This window comes from Motacilla alba, chromosome 9 (genome assembly GCF_015832195.1).
Source record: "Motacilla alba alba isolate MOTALB_02 chromosome 9, Motacilla_alba_V1.0_pri, whole genome shotgun sequence".
NCBI classification, from domain to species: domain Eukaryota; kingdom Metazoa; phylum Chordata; class Aves; order Passeriformes; family Motacillidae; genus Motacilla; species Motacilla alba.
Genome location: NC_052024.1, coordinates 17130424 through 17146635, shown reverse-complemented (window position 1 = coordinate 17146635; position 16212 = coordinate 17130424). Strand labels below are relative to the sequence as shown.

The window sequence follows — 16212 nt, the reverse complement described above, 5'->3', positions numbered from 1 at the left end:
CTGATGGTGTTACAGCCAAAAGGAGCTCGTCCTCCCTGAAGCTTCAGCCCACTGTCTCTCACTCGCCACAGCTGAGCCCCTTCCTCCCCGCAGGATCCCTCCAGCTGAGGGACATCCCATCTCCTTCCCCAGGGGATGGCTGACCCCAGGCAGGCAGCACTGCACGGCTTTGCAGACTTCTGGCAGACCTCACTGACCTTGGCCAGCTTTCACTGCTCATTTCCCACTCCATTACAGGGTGGCACCCAAAACAGGACATGTTCACAGGGGAGACTCTGGCAGGGCTGGGGAGGGTGCTGGAGGCAAGATGTTCTTTTTGTATCTCCCAACAATACTCTTTTTTTAATCTTTTAATCTTTTTTTTTGTCGCAGTACAAGGCTCCTGCCTTGTGTTCAGCCTGCAATCCATTACATCCCCCAGCTCTTTTCTGCAGAGCAGCTGCCTTGCCAGCTTCTCCCTGTATTTATTTAGGCTTCCTCCCCTCTGCCCTGTATTTGTTCAGTTGAACCTTGCACTTGTCTTGGTGAACACCCTCCTGTTTTTCCTGGCTCTGTCTCTGATTTATGAAGATCGTTCTGAGCTCTAATCCTGCCTAGATGAGTTGCCTGAGCAATCCTGGCTCTGGCAGGAGGCACGAGTTCTCCAGCAGGTGACAAGAGGTGATTTTCATCCATGCACAGGTTAAGGACAATCAGATCCTCTTTCTTTGACCCTTTCCATCCTCATATCTTTAACAAGACTGGTCCATGTGTGGCAAATACCCAGGGAATGCTCTTGCTTGAGGATTAAAAAAAAAAAAAAAAAAAAAAGAGAGAGGCAGCATGCCCAGGGGAAGGCAAACATCCTAGAGATGCTGGGAAAGGGACACAGCATGACACTGCCCTGGAAGAGCCTCCCCTCTGCCCCTGTTGTTATTGCTGCTCCCTTTTTTGTCCGGAGCAGTTTGCAAATATTTTCAGTCCTGCAGGTTGTTTCCATTAAGAGGGAAAAATCAATGAGGCAGCCAAGAGTCTGTGGCTGAGCCTGCTCTCTGCTAAAAATGGACCAAATGCCTCTTTCCTGAGTGCAGCGGGGTGGGTTTGCCTTTTCCCAGCTCTGACCCCATCGCTTCCCGAAAGCTGCTCCGTGTTCCAGCCTCCCTGCCTGGGAGCTCCTCTGGCTTCTCCTCCCTCAGCCTGAGCCCAGCCCTGTGCCCATCCTGGGCTGGGGCTCGGCTGCTAATGGGAAAAGCATTCCTGTCATTTCATCAAGTCGCTTAATAATTTGCCAGAAATGCCTATTGATTTCTTGCACGCTTCTGTGGAGACAGAGGTAAATAAGAGCCATTCGTCATTGCATTATGTATCGGTAATTAAAAATTACTAGGTAACTTGAACCAAAAATTGAATGATTTGAAGTAAAATTAAATAATTCTAGGTAATCAGTACTAAATGAGACCATTATTTTGCTTATCAGTGACTAAAAATTACCAGGCATTTTTCCTCATTTGGATGCTCTCCTTCGCCCTCGTGTCAGTAGAGCCTTTCTAATTTGTTTTAATTGTTAATTTTAATGAGTAGTGTTTTTCTGATAACATTTTAGCATGTTTTGTTGTTTTTAGAGAGGGTTTTTATTGCATTGCACAAAGCCTGAAGCACCTCAATGTGGGAGCAATTTGGAAGCTAAATTATTATTATTTATTTAAATCAAACCCTCCAGCCTCTTTAACCGTTTGGCTGATTCTGTAATTGCAGTACCAGTGTGATGGAAATGCTCGTGGGGCTGGCAAGGAAGTGTCTGGATACTCCTCTCAGCTCTGTGACCATGGCATATCCCCAGCTGCTGGTTCTGCTTCTTGAGAAGATTTTTTGGACCCAGAACCCTGCTGTTACTCCAGGTTTGCCCAGCACATCCCATCAGTGTCCCCAGCAGTGGTTTGGAGGCACCTGGAGTAGGACACAAGTAGAAACCTTCTGTTTCAGGGTCTCACCCCATCCACAGAATAAGGAAAATTTGGGGGTAGGCAGCGAGACACCAATTTCAGCTCCGTTTTTATCTGGTTGTGGCAGCAGGGCAGGATGTGGCTGGTGCTGGATTGCTTTTGGAAGGGGTGGTGCTTCTTTGATGTGAAGTCACTGCAGTCCTTAGGTCAAGGGCATCTTTGATGCTCTTTGAAGGTCTCTCCTGTCCCGTTCCTGCTGTGGCCAGCAGGGCTGCACCATGCCCCTGGGGCCCCTGGACACTTCATGGCTCCAAGAGGCCACCAAGGCTCACCAGACTCTTTGTGTCTGGTCCAAAATCTCCAAATAGCTCAAGGTGAGCTGTTATTCCCAGGGTCCTTTGACCCTTATCTGCACCCATCCTCCTCCAGCTGCTTTCTCGGGGACTCCCAGTCCCTGGGCTCATAAACTGGCAGGGCAGAGCAGGCTGGGACTGGGACAGCACCGCTGCGTTCCTCCTGCCCTGTGAATCTTGAGGAGATCCTGAGGCTGATTAGCCTGATCCCCCTTGAGCCTCCCTTCCCTGCAGGGAAGGCCTGGACCTCCATGGTGTCCCCATTGTGCCTGGCAAGGGTTTGTCACCTCCCTGCTCCACGGCACGGTGCGTTTGTGCGCTCAGACGGAAGGATGCTGGCTCACTTGGCCGCTGCTGGGTCGCATTTCAGTCCCCTGTCTGTGGCAATTTGCGACGCGCCATCGCCCCGGGGCACGGCAGGAGCTGCTGCTCGCTGTGAGCCCACAGATGCCTTCCACACACGGGTCAAAGCCCGGGGAAACCCTGCAGGTATTGGCTCAACCTGTGCCTGGCCTGGAGCTGTTGGTGGGGCTGCGGGGTGAATGGCACAAGGGACAGGCTGGGACGCCTTGCTGGGGCTTGGGAGAGCCTGCTCATGGGGGCTGGGGGTCTGTGAGCACCCTGCCCTGGGCTGCTCTGACTCTCAATGGCTGTTAAAGGGACAAAAATGTCTCTCCTGTGGAGATGGAGGCTGTGAAATAGCCTTATAATGTTCCCTCAGAGGGTGCCAGCCCTCAGCCTGTGATAACCCCTGCTTGGTGTTGACCAAACAAGACAGCAGATGGAATAAGCAAGTAATTTGGGGAATTTTTTTTTTCTTTTTCTCCTCTTTAATAAGACCTTCTCCTCTAACCTTCTCAGAAGTCCTAGAAAATACCTGGTTGAAAAGCTTCACTGTTGCTGGTGTCAGGCCTGCCTCTGTTCTGGGGGTTGTGGTGCTTCCTTGGGGTGAGCCTGGGAGTCAGGGCAGGGAATGGGCTGGAAACACTGAGGATGGGAGCCTGGGGATGGCTGCTGCACCTAAGGAGCAGGGGAACCAGAGGAAGCAAAGAGTGGACTTATTCTTGCAAGCTCTGCCTCTCTCCCATGTGCATGAGATTCCCTCTGAGCTTCCCAAATCCAAACAATCCACTGACAGCTCCACAATGGGCTGGGACTGGTGGGGAGATACCTGGACAAATCCGCTGCTGGGGTGTTCCAGGGCACACAGGGAGCCCCCAGAGTCTCATGCCCACTTGCTCTCAACCCAGTGGCCCCAGTCCCTGACCCAGTGGCCAGCCCCTGCCCTCTGATGAGGCACAGAAGTGCCGAATTCAGACCAAGCAGCCCCAGATCTCTGGGGTGCCTGGTGGAAGGATGTACCAGGGGTCTGGACAGGGCTTTTTGTCAAGGTCTGCCTGGAGAGGCTGCTCCCTGCCTCGTACCTCTCACACCCAGGAATAGTTTTGTGGTACTTGGCATTCATCCCCCTACGCTTAATTTCATCCCATTTAGACCTAGTAAAAACTATTCCCTGCAAGCAATTTATTCAACAAATGTAGCTGGCACTTTCTGTTGCTGAGTTGTCCAGGAAGAGGCCACAATTTTTAATGATTTTTTTCCATTCAGTGAATGCTCTTTATGGCAGTATTTGAGCTCGGGGTTGTTCATGAATGGCAGTATAGTAAAAAAAAAATATCCGGTGGCCTATCTGAGCTGCAGTTTGCTATTCACACTGTGAGGCCGGGCACCTTATCGCACCATGTATTGTTTCTTTCCCCTGAATAGGAGCTCTCATCTCCCTCAACTACCTCCACTCCTACCCAGAAAAAAATTAATTTCATCCTGCAACAAATCTGGCTGCTTGATTAAATGAATCTGTTGCCGGCCCTGAAAGATATCTCAGTGAGCAAAATTTCATTTCTGGTTGAACACCCACTGAGGAAGCCACAGATACAAGTGGAGGGCTCCCAGAGGAGCTCAGGGCTGTATTTACAGTGCTACCCTGCTTCTGATCTCCCCACTCCTGTTTGTAATGCCCTGGAAGGCAGCTCCTGGTGGTGTGGAAATACCCTGGGCACCTGGACTCCTCATCAGGCTCTCCCAACCCCAATGCCTGCTCCTGGCTGATGCCTAGTCAAGCTTGGCAAATTGAGTTCTTTTAATTTTTCCTTAGAATCCAATCCCTCGAGCCCTTTTTTTTCTGTGGTAGGGGAATATCACCCCCCACAATAATTTCTCTGCAATTTCTTGGTGTACTCTGAAGCCCTGAGTATGTTGCTGAGCTTGGGGTTGGAGGTGTGATGCTGCTGGCACTGCATCCTCATCCTTACCCAGCTCTAAGCCTCTGTTACCCACAGACACTGACTACTCCTGTCGCCATCCCACTCTTTCTCTCTGCCTTGTTTCCAGGCACGGAAACCCTTTTTATTCTGTCTGATCAAGACAAACATAGGGGAGTACTCACGGCCGCTTGCCCAGGGAGGGGTTTGCCAAAACTGTCCTATTCTGGAGCATTTTTATAGTAACTGTGTGATGAGGAAAAGATGGTGAGGGCTCACCATTCTAATTAGGATCATTTCTGTCTTGCAAGAGGGATTGGCGGGTAGTATTTATGGATACGAGTAGGTTCAGAAAAATTCCTAGCACCATCTGTTTGAGAGAGAACAGGAAGAATTTCAATATGCTTTAGACCTTGAAGTGTAATGTTTGTATAACAGGCTCATAAAATCAATTTCTAATAGTTACAGGTACCCCCTCAGGAATTTAAATAGTCTGTTAACAAAGTTATTCCATCTGCCAAGCGAATATATTAAATATGCACGTTCCATGCTACATATATGGTTGCATGTGCCTTTCTCCTGCATGACATGCCCTTGGGTCCTGTGTGTTGGTTTTGCTCCTGGGTTACGCTCGTTTTTTCCTGATGGCAGCTCACTGTTTAGTCCCAACTCAGTGGGAGCTCATTCACCTGCCTTTGGCCTGATAATTCACTGTAATGGTCACCTTGTTCCTTGGGAGCTGAGTGGGGGGGTTGCTCTGTCCTGGTCCCCTTCTCATCTCCTCCTCAGCTACCCATGGATTGTCTCAGTGGAGAGAACTGGCCACGGGGGTTAGAAGGGTTGGAGGGGACAGAGGGGTCTGAATTTGCAAACTGGGGATATGCATGGGGCAGGATAATCCCTTCACACTCATTTTGCAGACTTTTTGACATTGATGTTGCAGCCTGGATAACGAGCCAGTTGGGTTTTGCTCTGCTCCTTGCTCCTCCGAGGCACCTCACTTTTCCATTACCCTTTGGATCCATCAGTGCCCTGCTTGGTGCCAGAACTCCGACGGCCTTGTATGTTTGGGAACAGGCTGACAACTTGGGGCATATGCAGGCAAACTGCAAATATGTCATCCTGTTAACTAAACAGTTTGCATTTAACGCTGCCCGTGGAGCTGAACGACACCTCGCCAATTCTGCAAAGGTTGTGTTCTCAGTGTGATGGGGAGTGATTTATGGAGAGCGTTAGGCTGTGTGTCCAGAATATCGATGGAGGCGTTTGCTGCCTATTGTGTTTAATAGCTCTTGGGGTCCCTCTTTTTACCATTGTGTCATTTGCTGCCTGCCAGCCTGTGCGGGTCTGGGAGCGCGTCTCGGTCTGGGCAGAGTTATTGATTGCGGCGTGCTTGGAGCTGCCGCTGGCTGGGTGCTGGCAGTGGGTGCCTCTTCCAAACAGCTGCAGCAGGCACAGCACTTGCTGGCTGCTGTCCCCAAGTCCCCTTGTCCACCTGCTGCAGCATCACCTCAGGGAAGGTGCCCTGGAGGGAGATGATCTGCCCTCCCCTCCCCACCCTGTATCGACAGGAACCAAAGTGAAACTGCTCTTTGCTGGGGAGTGGAGCTGGAAAGCAAAATCTGCACGGTTTTAATAGATTTACCCCCTCCACCCAGAAAGCAGATAAGGCACAGAAATCCCATGGGATTCACCAGCAGTCAGGCAGGCGGTGTCCTGGAGGGAAGAAGCAAAACCCCGCATGTCTGAGGCGTGCCGGGAGACTGGGATTTCCTTCTGATGATGATTTCTTTGTGCTAGGCCGTTTATTCTTCTTTTTTAATTTAAAAATCCACATTCCCACTTCCATATAGCTCGTTATCTCAGGGCGTGTGATGAGGTGTCCAGGGGTCTGTCCCGGCAGAGATGATGCAGAACACATTCGAGCGGGCTGTTGGATCTGACCCCCCTCTCCCTCGGGGAGCGGGTGGTTTTCATTTCAGCCTCTTCCATTAGAAGCTCTAAGGGGAGCTCCATCTATTAACTGAGAACTGCAGGCCTGTAAATTTTGGCAAGAAAAAGTCCTTGGAAGCAAATCATCTGTATTTTCTCAGGGCTGTTTGTCCTCCCTCTTTGCATGTACAGCCTTTGCCGGTCGGGAGGCAGGTACTGCCACTGACTCCTTCTCCACATGTGCAGATTGATGGTGTCTGCTCCAGAGCCCGCTCCCTCTTCCCTTTCTTTCCTTCTCAGTTTTGTTCCTTCCCTTTTGAGCTGTTTCTGCTTTGCTTAGGAGACTCCTTTATCTGCCAAGTCCTGATGTGTATCTGTTCATTTCCTAGGGCAAACACATTGATCTGTGATTTCTGTTATGATACTGCAGATTTCTGTTCCCTTTATTCTTTTTTTTTTTTTTTTAATACTTTATCCTGCCATCCAGGAGGTGGTTTCTGTGCTATGGAGAAGCTCAGTGTTTCTAGAAAAATGTGTGTTTCCCTGCCTCAGAGCTGTGCCTAATTGCATACAGAGCGAGCGTCCATCCCTCTTAGTTCCAGTGTAATTCTTTGCGGTGTGTTTCTTTGTGATTGTGTTATTCCAGCAATAACAGCCACTCTCCTTCCAGATATTTATTCTTTTCATGAACATCACCATACTGGCAAAGGGTTGGAAAGGGTTGGGCTTTTTTTTTTTTTTTTCATCTTAATGCTCTACTTCGTAGCTCAAATCGGGGATTTATGCTTCAGGGATCTCAGAGAAGACTTTCCTCCTTTCTGCTACCCCCTTCCAGGAGCACCATCTTTCTGTGCTGGGATTTGGAGTTCTTGGACATGTATTACTGATGCCGGGAATGCTGCTCTTTGCTTTTATATTTGTATTTACTGCTGTGCTTTGCTCTTTAATTTTGTTGTTCTCTTTCTGGCACAGAGGCAAAGTGATGCAAATGAAGGTTGGAGTATTTGGTTTGCACAAAAACCAACCCTGGCTATTCCAAGTGGAGGCTGGCAGGGAGTGGGAGGGCAATGGGCATCATTTTTCCATGTGACCACTGCAGCTCTGGGCATCCTGTGAGGGCTGTAATGGAGGGGCAACAGCCTGGGCAGAAGTGGGTGTTCCCAACACCTGGCACAGCAAGATTTGGAGAACAAAGTGCACAAAAGGCAGGGATGCCTCTCAAAAATACCACTTACCTCTATCACACCTCTCCCTGTGCTGAGGATAACACATTAGTTTTTCATCCTGGAAGACCTTATTTCTTATTATGAGTTAGTTTTACAGCACCCTGATGTGTGCTCAGCACTTTACGGTGCAGGGAAAAAGATGAGGTCCATGTGACAGATTTACCCGGCGTTAAATCCTGACTGAGTTACAAAGGAAAGAAGCAGCATGTCTGTGCCCTGGCCTTCATCCTGTCCTGCTGCCACAGGGGCTTTGAGACCCTTCTATGTTTTTCAGTGACACGAGGGAGGTTTTTCTGCCCCATGGCAGCCCTGCTGCCCACTGTGCTCTGCTTCTCGCCCAAGCCATCACTTTTGGCAGGTGGGAGTCCTGTGAAAGCTGCAGCAAGGAGGGCATATGGCACACAGCTCCCAAACAGGGACCAGGGAATGGTGCCGTGCCAGGACCATTTGACAGCCTGGCACAGTCCCCCTGTGCCACCTGTGAGTGGGGGAAAACGTTGGCATTCAGCAAGGGCTCATTCACTCAGGCTGGCACCTCAGCTGCAGGCTGTGCTGGAGCCAGTGGGACCTGGAGGCTGTGTCGTGGTGGGTTTGCAGCTGGGATCCATGCTGGAGGAGGAGGGTAGGCTATCCCAGAGCCATGCCCCATCTTGGGCAAATTCCCTCTGCCCTCTCAGGGGGTCCCCGGGTGTAGGATCACCTCAACCCTGTAATCTGGGCAGGAGAGGTGCAGACAGCTTCCCACAGCTCTGGGGATGCTCATGCTCTGCCAGGGTCAAAATGGGAGGCAATGGGCCCTCTGCTCCATCCCCATGCCTGGGTGCTGTCATTGCCCTCCCTGGCTACGTGGGAATGGCTCCTGGGGCCGGAGCATGCTGAATTTCACATTTCAAATGGGGTTTCTGGCACCCAGCCAAGCAGCATTTCGTGTTGTCAAATATTTTGGCAAACCACATCTCAGCTTTAGTCTGAAGCGTCTTTCGCTGGGGAAGCGGTGTCGAGCCGAGCTGCCGGCACGATCCCGGCGCGGAGGCGAGCACAGCCCTGCCAGACCCATCCTGAGCGGGAGCTGCTGGTGCTGGGGTGCCCTGGGACCACAGCTGGGCAGGGTGACTGGTGAGCAGTGAAAGGGCCAAGGAAAGGTGTTTCAAGGTGACTGTAAATGGTTTGTGAAATCAGGCTGAACGGGGAAAATCGTATTGACAAGAATAAGAAAACCCTGAAAAGTGATTTTTCAAGTCTCGATTTTGGCTTTTTGTTCTGAAATTGCCCTGCATTAAGAAGAGAATAAAAAAAAAAAAAAAAAGAAAAAGAAAAGGAAAGAAAAACAGCTCTAAGTAAACTAGAAATAAGGGGACTGTATTTTTTTTACCAGCTCATTGGAAAAATGAAACATATTTGTTCTGGGTCAGACCAAAATGAGCAAAGCAATCAGTTATCCACAGAGCCATGCTGCAGGCTGCCTTTCCTTCTGCTCTCTCTCCTGGGCATCCTTGAAAGAATATCCAATACCTTTTTATGATGTTTGAAAGAAAATATCTCTGAGGAGAGGAAAAAAAAGCAAGGTGTGATCCCAAAAAGTCTGCTTTCACAGCTTGGACAGACCCATCTTTCCCTCCCGCGGCCGCTGCTCCTTCCTCCTGCCTGTCACGTTGTGTGGTTAGAGCACACGTACTCACAGCCCCAGCACCATGATGGGTTTTGAAAGCCTGAGAAATCCTCCCAAAAGCCTGGTTTCCGGCCAAAAAAACCCGAGGTTATGCAAACATACACGGAGCTTGCAAACAGGCTGTGTGTGTTGGATGGAGAGCAGCTTTGCGAAGCAGGTGTGAGCTGATGCGGGAAGAGCTGCGCTGCCTGATGTCTGTGCTGAAATCCAGTGTCAGCCCACAGGCTGAAACCAGGGCTCTGGAATTAAAGAAAAAACAATGAAGGAATAAAAATCCATCCTTGCAGCAGCGTCCCAAGCACAATCCCACTGGATTCCAGGCCAGTAGACAGTGCCATCCGTGCAGGTCAGCGCTGCAGGACCCCTTTTTGAAACACCACCAGCCCACTTGGGGGCAGTGGGGTGACCCCTCCCCAACCCAGCTCACCCACCTGCATCTCCCACCATGCTGCCACTACCCTGGTTGTGCCCCTAGAGCCCTGCACAACTTGCCTGTGTCGAGGTTTAAAGGTGAATGGCTCCTCAGCAAAGGCACACCTAAGTCTTGTGTGCCAGTGAAACCTCCTAAAAACCCAGTTTCTGTCAGCTGCCAGGAAAAAGCTTGTTTGGGTTTAAAGTGTGTTCAGAAGAGTCATTCTCTTATGAAAACTGTGGCTGTCAAAGCACCATGGTGGAGTTGCATTTATTACATATTAATGACTCCACATCAGCTGCACTTGCTTTACAGTACCCAAATATTGGAAATATCAGTGTATGAGCATTCCCCAATGTGAATTGTCAGACATGCAAATCTTGGGAAGCCCAGGAAAGCCTCCGTTACCCACAGGAAATGCTCCCTGAGCTGGTGAATGCCATCGTGGCAGTGAGACTCAGTCATCCTGGAACTGTGCACTCACAACCATGTGAAAAACAGGGAAGATATGAGTCTGTCTTGCTCCATCCTGGAGCTGGGAGCCGCACCAACCTCCTGTTTGGATGCTTTTAACAAACATGGGATGAAGAGGCTCATGCCAGAGTGAAAATGTGGAGGGAGGCACCTGGTGTGAAAAGCTTTCGGGGAAACAGGACTGAGGTGTTTGCACTGTAGGATTCTTGACACCTGCTGCTGGAGGCTGAGCAGAGCAGAAAGGTGTTCTCTACCATGGAGAGGGTCATTCAGAGCATGTAAGCCTTTTTCTCATTGCTCCCTGGAGGGACTTGTTTGGGGATTGCACCCAATACTTCTATTCTATTCTATCCTATCCTATCCTATCCTATTTTATTCTGTTCCATTCCGTTCCATTCCATTCCATTTCATTCTCCAAGCCCCTGGGAGTTACCTGGCCTACCCCAGAGTGATAGCCTTCCCCTTCACCTCCCTCCTTCGGGGCATGGAGAGATGCTGCTTGGTTTGTGTGAGTGCCAGGCAGAACTGATCCCCCTGGGGCAGAAGCAGTAGAAATGGGACCAGAGAAGCTGTGACTGGGACCCTGCTGCTCGTGCTTTTCTCCAGGCTGATAAAGGAGACTGAAGCATCTCTTCTGACTCATTCCTTGACCAAGATCAGGCATGAGAAATCATTCCTCAAGAAGGCTTTCTGCAGCCTCCACTGTCCCCACCACCAGGCATCAGATTCTGAAGGAGAACAGTCCCGCTGTCTCCCAGACTCTTTGCTCCCAGAAGGGGAACAGACATCCCAGAGTAGTTCATCAATAATGTGTCTTTTCCTCACTGATCTCTCCACAAGATCTGGGGGGATATGGACATGCTTCCCAGCCTCTCTACTCTGGTGTTCATTGGGGAAACTGAGGCACAGTGTGGCGAGAATGTGAGCACAGGCATCTCCTCCAGCACAGGCAGCAAATCTGGGAGCAGGAACCCAGGGAGTTCAGTGCTTCACCTTGTGCCTCTGCTGTAAATCCACCTTCTTGCACCACTCACTGTGCTCAGCACTAGCGTGATATTAGCTTGAAGGAGACATTGACACTCTGTTGGGGTTTTTGGTTTTCTTTAAAGCATGCCATGTGGCAGTTATTAAAAGAGCTGCCTACATTTTACAAATATTTCCAGGAAGAAATTTGCCAGTGTCTGGGGCTGCAGAAGAGGGAGCGTGAGGATGACCAGCACGAGGCTGGCTGCCAGACTGTGCTCTTTATCCATCCATCAGTCTGTCCCCAAAACCTCCCTTCCCCCAGTGAATGGGTAACAGCACTGAGCCAGGGTGCCAAAGCCTCTCTGTGCCCTGCTTTTCCCCCTCCAGCCTGGCACGGGGCACCAGTGGCTCCCTCCCTTGGTGTACATTCAATTTGGGGCATTTGCAGCATCCCCATCCTCAGGGACAGCGGTGCCTAAATGAGGACTGCAAAGCTGGCAGGCTCCTGCCTGTGAGCTGCCTGTTCCCTGGGGACAGGGGGAGCTGAGCCTTCCTGGGGGGTGCCTGTGATCAGCAGCACACTGATGGCTGCTGAATCTGGGAATGGCTTGGGGCTGGAGTGCTCCTTCCAGGGCACTGCCAGTGAGAAGCAGGAGCAGAAGCTATGCTTAGGGAAAGGGCTTGTTAAAAGCTGAGGGGAATCATGGACAAACAGGGGGAGTTGTCTGCAGGAGATGTCCAGGTAACACTGAAGAGTAATGGCAGCTCTTGGTGCCACTGAGAGCTTTGATCCCCCCGGCCATAACTTACACACTCATGACTCAGTGTGAAGAGCCTCCTGCACCTGCCTGCCTCTATAACGGATAAACAAGAATAGTTTGTGGTTAAAATATTGCCCTCAGATGATAATCTGTGGGACATGGTTTATACAGAGCAGCTGCACTGGGAGCAGGGGTAACCTCTCTATCCTTGGTGAGAAGTTTTTGCACCCCTGGTGCTGGATCTGGGCACAGGGAGGGGGATGCTGTCGGATGCAGGGGTTTGCAGTCTGTGTATGAGGCTCTGCACTCCCCAGAGCAGGCAAGGTGCAGGGAAGGGTCCTCTACCATTCACAATAAGAGTGGTTACTGTGCTTACAGATAGAAATGGCATCAGTGAAACCTCAAAAGTCCCACTCAGAAAAACAGCAACATCAAATCCATGCAACCCCTCTTTCCCAGGGCTGTCACCTCCCTCCAGGATGGTGGCTGCTTGGGGCTGGGTGACACTGGAGCAGGATCTCAGCCTGGAGACCTCAGCAGGATCTCTTGAGGCTCAGAAGAGGTTTGGGGACAGACAAAAGTCTCCTGCAAGTGGGTGGCAGTGACGCAGGGCAGAGCATTGGTATTGCTGGTATGTCGAGCACCTTGTTTATTACACCTCAGACGTGTCGCAACAGTCCTGGGTTGTGTAATGATTTCCAGGAGATTTTCCTGCTTTCAGTTTTTGGAGCTCTCATTCCCAGGGCTTAGTTTCTGCCAGAGATGGGTTGTGGTAGAGAGAATGAGTTTGATTTTAACTCTGCTTAGGTGGGGTTTTGTGTCGAGATACCAAGTGTGTGATAGAGAGAGGGAGGAGACCTTTCTGAATTGTTTTTTCTTCCTCCTCAAGAGCTTATAGATATGGGGTGAAAGCTGGGTGGAACTTCCCATCTTGGTGATCTGATGCTACTCTGTTTCATGAAAATTTTAGGCCCTGACACCAGGAATTTCACTCACAGGGAATTAAATATTTCTTCCTAGCACAAATAAGAGGTCATATTTGACAAATGCCTTGCCTTCCCACTGCAGGAGGCTGAGGATCCCATGATCCAGCCTGAGTATTTGTGGCACTTCTGGGGCACTCCTCTCACCCCTGCCAAGTCCCAGCCCTCCTCAACCAGGTTCTGGCACATTCCTCCCTTCCCCTTGGCATATGTGCAGTTTTCCTCTCCATTCTCTCCCTGCCTGGGATTTGGAGAGTTTGCACCATGAAATGGGAGTCACCTCAGCCTCTGCAAGGTGCAAGAGCAGAGAGAGCTCTGCTCTCCCAGCATTCACAGTTTGGGGCTTGGATAAATCCTCTGAGTTGTCAGTCAGCAAAGGCGAGCTCTTCATTCGGCACGGGTGACCCAGGAGTTTCAGAAGCTTAAAATATTGCACAACTTGGAAGAATTATCACTGGGAAAACTGCTGTAGCACCCCAGGGAAATTCAAGCTCCGCCACAAATGCAGAGGAATTCAAGCCTCTCCTTGAAGCGGCTGCAAGAATTTCTCAATTTGGCCATCTTTGTTTTCCAGAATCTCATTTGGCACATCGGCTGAAATCTTCCTGGCCTGGGTTATGCCCCCAGCTCCAGGGGCTTTTCTTGTTTTTGAAAACTAAATGCTGGCACGGTTAAAAGGAATTGAGGGAAGATCTTAAAATGGAAAATGTTGGGCAAGCCTGAATAGTTTTGCAGCGTGCAGCATGGTGAGGGGAATCTCCTTGGTGGGGACACTGGGTCCTTCGTGCTGCTGGCTGCTGTGCTCAGCTAGACTGAGCACAGATGGGCTCTGAGCGTGGGAGGATGCTCCTGTCCCCACTCCAAAGGAGCACAGCAAATACCAGGGCACAGCAACACCAAACCTGCTTCCCACTGCATTTCTCTGCAGGGAGGTGCTGGGCAGAGGCTGAGTGAGACCTCTCCAGCTCACTGCCGTGTCCAAGCTCCTTCCTTATGCGGACTTGAGCCCTCAAAGGATGAGTTGCACCACGTTGTTAAGCCCACAGCAAGGTCCCCCTCTGCGCTTCCCTTGCAAAGAATAAAATAACCTGGAAGCTGTTGGCCTCTGGAAGCAATTTAGCATGGGACGTGGCTATTAATTTAAATAGATTACAGAAATTTGAACTAAGCTGCATATAAATCTTCTGACCAGTTCTTTGGGCTTTGGTCTCTGTTGTTTACACTTTTTTTTTCCATTCTTTTTTTTTCTTTGAATTGTGTTTTATTGATTCCTGAAGCTGTGATGTTTCAGTCGGAGCTCACTGCTTGGATGGCAGGCGGCTTCTCTCTTTCACACATATTACCTTTCAGAGCTACTGTGAGTAGGACACAGATGTTGTTAGGTCTCAGGTAAAGCCATCAAAGGTGGACGTTCAATCAAGTTTGACATCATCTTCAACCTGAAGGCAAAGGGGTTGGTTTTGATTAGCAGCTCGCGGGGCTGAGCCTAACCCGTATCAGTGCTGCTGCTGCTACTTTACCTGAATGGCAAAACCACAGATGGTAATTATAACCATAAGTGCTTACAGATTTCCTAACAACAAAGATAATTTGTTTGCTCCATGCCTTGTTAGAAGGGGAATTTTGTTCTGGTGACTGGGTGGTTTGTGAATCAGTCGTTGCCCTTTCACCCCTCGGTCCCCAGCTCGGCTGTTCCCCCCAGCTGTGGCCATTAGATGTTGATCCAACCAGAAGGGTCCCGCCGAGTCTGGGCTCTGCAGTGGCCACAGAGACGCCAGCCCAGCGCAAGGAGCAGTCCTGGCCTGGTAGGGAGTGGGATGCCCTGGGATGCTGGGCAGGGAAGGTCCTCCTTGCTAAAATCCTCCTTTCCTCATCCTATGCATCCTATCACTTCTAGGGCACCTGAGGTGAAAACTTGCTGTCAGGCTTCCCCTGCCAGGGCTGAGCAGAGTAAAGCTCAGCTGCATTCCCCTGCTCACCCCACTGCCCTGCCATGGGGAATGACAAGACAGCATGTGAACAGGCAGGCTTGCGCCTCTGTTCTGGGAGCCACAGCCGAAAACCATGGCTTCCCTACCTTCTGAAGGTGACCCGGCGCCTGAGATCTTGGGAAGAAAAGGGGGTGAGCCTGTTCCTGTTGGTCCCTGACAGCTTGTCCCTGTTGGTCCCGCTGGAGACAGGTTACCTGCGAATTGAAGCAGCTGGTGCCAGCGGCTCGCCCTGGCCCCTGGCCACAGCCATTCCTCAGGGCAGAAAGCCGATGGGCTCGGCTGGGACCCCGGCTTGGCAGCAGCTCAGGGCAGCGTCTCGCCTGGCAGGCAGGCAGGCAGATAACAGCTTTGATTTCTGGGTCTCACTTTAATTATAATGGAAGACGCGGCTCGTTAAGTGCCCGCTTTGCTTTCAGCGATCCCTCCCGGCTGCCAAGAGCGCTGGGCTAACAAAAGCATTCCTCTCCCCGCCGGGGCCGCCGCAGCAGCCCGTATGGCGAGCAGACGGAGGGGATTAATGCGCGCAAGAACAGTCTGCCCGGCTCCTGGTCCCTGCACACAACCCGAGACCTCTGAGCAGCCTCTCCGGGAGGAGAAACTGCCCTTGAAATGGAGACCTCCTCCAAAAAACACCCTTACGCCTTTACACCAGCTCATCTCCGCCTCTCTGCCTCATCCCAGCGGAATACCTGCAGGGTCTTGCCCCAGAGTGTTTCTTCTCTCCCACAGCTCGGATCAGATGATTTTTTTCGTGCCAATCGTACCTGGAGTTGTTCAAGACGGTGATATTGATCTTGTTCATATTTGTTGCCTTAATGAGTCACAAATTCTGTCTGTGAGCAGAGGTGGTTTGGAGGTGCCGGCTGGCTGCTGCTAACCTGCCTTTCTGGAAGGGTAGGAATTTCAGCAGATTTGGAGAACTGGTGTTTTCTTAGATTCCTAGAGGAAATTACACTAATTGCAACAACCCCCGTGTGCCTGCAGCAAGCAGAAGTGATAGGATCTCCCCAAATGTCTGCTCCTGAAGCCTGTAACCTTCCTAGCAGCCCTTCTCCCACCCTGCAGCACTGAAGGACCTGCGGCAGGTGATCTGCCAGACCCGAACACTTACAGCTGCTTTGAGGCTGAATTGTTCCTGCTCTGGTTCATCTTTTGTCTGCAAATGGTACTCGGGGCTGGGCAGAGGTGCCAGCTCTCCACACGGGCAGGGGACTCGGGCTGCTGCCCACTGCCTCTCTGATCTTGGCTGGGGCCAAGATTTC

At 50.8% G+C, this 16212-nt stretch overlaps 1 long non-coding RNA gene across 1 annotated transcript in view; it reads left to right on the top strand.

Moving 5' to 3' along the window:
- LOC119704725 overlaps window positions 1-16212 on the top strand; it is a 58793-nt gene that overhangs the window by 3952 nt on the left and 38629 nt on the right. The window lies entirely within an intron of this gene.